Here is a 2,222-nt window from a genome sequence, read left to right as displayed (position 1 = left end):
AAGAGAGTGACACGGGCATGCACATACGCAGTGAGACTCACGCACGCACGCACGCACGCATGTAGACGTAAACGCATGCACACCCACGTACACGCATGCACACCCACGTACACTGATGCACACCCACATACACGGATGCACACCCACGTACATGCATGCACACCCACGTACAGGGATGCACACCCACGTACAGGGATGCACAACCACGTACACGGATGCACACCCACGTACAGGGATGCACATCCACGTACACGGATGCACACCCACGTAAACGCATGTACACCCATGTACACAGATGCACACCCACGTACACGCATGCAGAGAGAGAGAGAGAGAGAGAGAGCGAGATGCGCATGAATGCATATCTACATAAACACGCTTGCACATACATGCACATATACGCATAAACATGCATGCACACACACGTACACGCACATAATTTGGCACTCGCACGCACGTACGCACACGAACGCATGCATACACATGCACACGCACACACACAGCATTTGTTCCTACACCTATTTAAAAGATTTCTCAATAAAATCACGTTTTATATGTAATAATTTATTACTGATTAGGCTATAGTTGATGTATAGTGAGGTGCCAGGTGTGTGTGTGTGTGTGTGTGTGCGTGCGTGCGTGCGTGTGCGCGCGCGCGCGTGCGTGTGTGTGTGTGTACCTGGACAGGTGATGAGTTTAGGTGTGCTGGGATCACCTAAAGTCCTAAACAGGTGATAAACAGGTGGGAACAGGTATGCTGTCATGTTGTATGTGTTTAGCTAACCATGTGATTGTTGTGCAGGGGCTGGCGAGTGAAAGTGAGTGCAGAACCAGCATCGCAAAACTCGGGCACTTGTAACGTCGCTTCCTTTCAAGCCCGAATTCTCAGGTATGCATAGAGTCGAACCTGTACGCATGGCACGTACGTCACGTGTGTGTGTGTGTATGTCATTCATAACTCACTCGAGGAAACCGCCAAACGTCTCCTTTAAGCTTGGGACACACTAGGTGACTTTTCAGGCGACCAAGTGGACACACTATAGGCGAATATCAGCGCGATTCATCGGCGTTTTTTCTCCCGCTTACCTAGATTGATAGTCACATGATTGAAAATGGCACCGTTTGATTGGCTGATGAATTGTACATTGGGGCGACTCATTCGCCGACCGGGACACACTAGCCGAAGGTAGTATCGCGACTGAAATAATCGCCTGATTTTGTCAAACATCGAAAATCGGCGGCGACTGACTGAACACACTAGGCGCCTAGTGTGTACGGGGCTTTATGGACAGGTGTTCGTTCTATAGACGTGACTATCAACAGGTCTCACTGTACTACGCTAATGGCTTCTTTGTTGCCGTAACAACGACATGTGCTTCTTCAGCTGACATCCGTGATATGAAGCTCTTTGCTCTGCTTCGTTAGGTGCTCTTTGCTCTCGCAATCGATATTAAAATTTCGTCTAAAGCGTATTCCCAATGGGCTTGGCGCATCGCACCCTGCTTCTCTGTCTTGCACTCGTTATTGTCATACTGTAAATAAGTGCAGTCGTAGTTAACAGTCGCGCCCGCGCTTTGCGTCGTGAGCATACCAAGTGTCGAGCCACGAAACCTGCATGTAGTGCGTGACCAAGCCATGCGCTAGAGTGAACCCAACCTATGCTTTCCCCCCGTGCCTTGGTATTCGGCTGAGCAGTGGAAAATTCACTACCCACGATATTATCAGGAGTCTATCAATATTGATAGACTCCTGACATTATAGATACTCGCCTACGCAACGTCATAACACCCCATGGTGGATATTTGATAATGATGACAGGTTTGCGGATCATTTATACGGATGTGTGTCATGCGCGCGTGGGGACTTGTTAATCATCTATGTTTGTCCTCCTATGTTGGTGCAGCGGTCATACTTAGATGTTTATCTCACGTGCAGGTGGACGAAGCTGCACAGCATTGTCACACCTGTGCATCGTTAACACCTGCGTTTATCTCGTCGCGCGCAGGTGGACGAAGCTGCACAGCATTGTCACACCTGTGCATCGTTAACACCTGCGTTTATCTCGTCGCGCGCAGGTGGACGAAGCTGCACAGCATTGTCACACCTGTGCATCGTTAACACCTGCGTTTATCTCGTCGCGCGCAGGTGGACGAAGCTGCACAGCATTGTCACACCTGTGCATCGTTAACACCTGCGTTTATCTCGTCGCGCGCAGGTGGACG

General features: G+C 49.8%; 1 protein-coding gene across 1 annotated transcript in view; it reads left to right on the top strand.

Moving 5' to 3' along the window:
* The window catches only part of LOC106807477 (ceramide glucosyltransferase-like), a 56,433-nt gene that overhangs the window by 51,779 nt on the left and 2,432 nt on the right, over positions 1-2,222 (top strand). The window lies entirely within an intron of this gene.

This window comes from Priapulus caudatus, unplaced genomic scaffold, assembly GCF_000485595.1.
Source record: "Priapulus caudatus unplaced genomic scaffold, Priapulus_caudatus-5.0.1 Scaffold218, whole genome shotgun sequence".
Classification (NCBI taxonomy): Eukaryota; Metazoa; Priapulida; class Priapulimorpha; order Priapulimorphida; family Priapulidae; genus Priapulus; species Priapulus caudatus.
The sequence above is the reverse complement of the archived record's forward strand: the minus strand, read 5'-3'. Positions and strand labels throughout refer to the sequence as shown.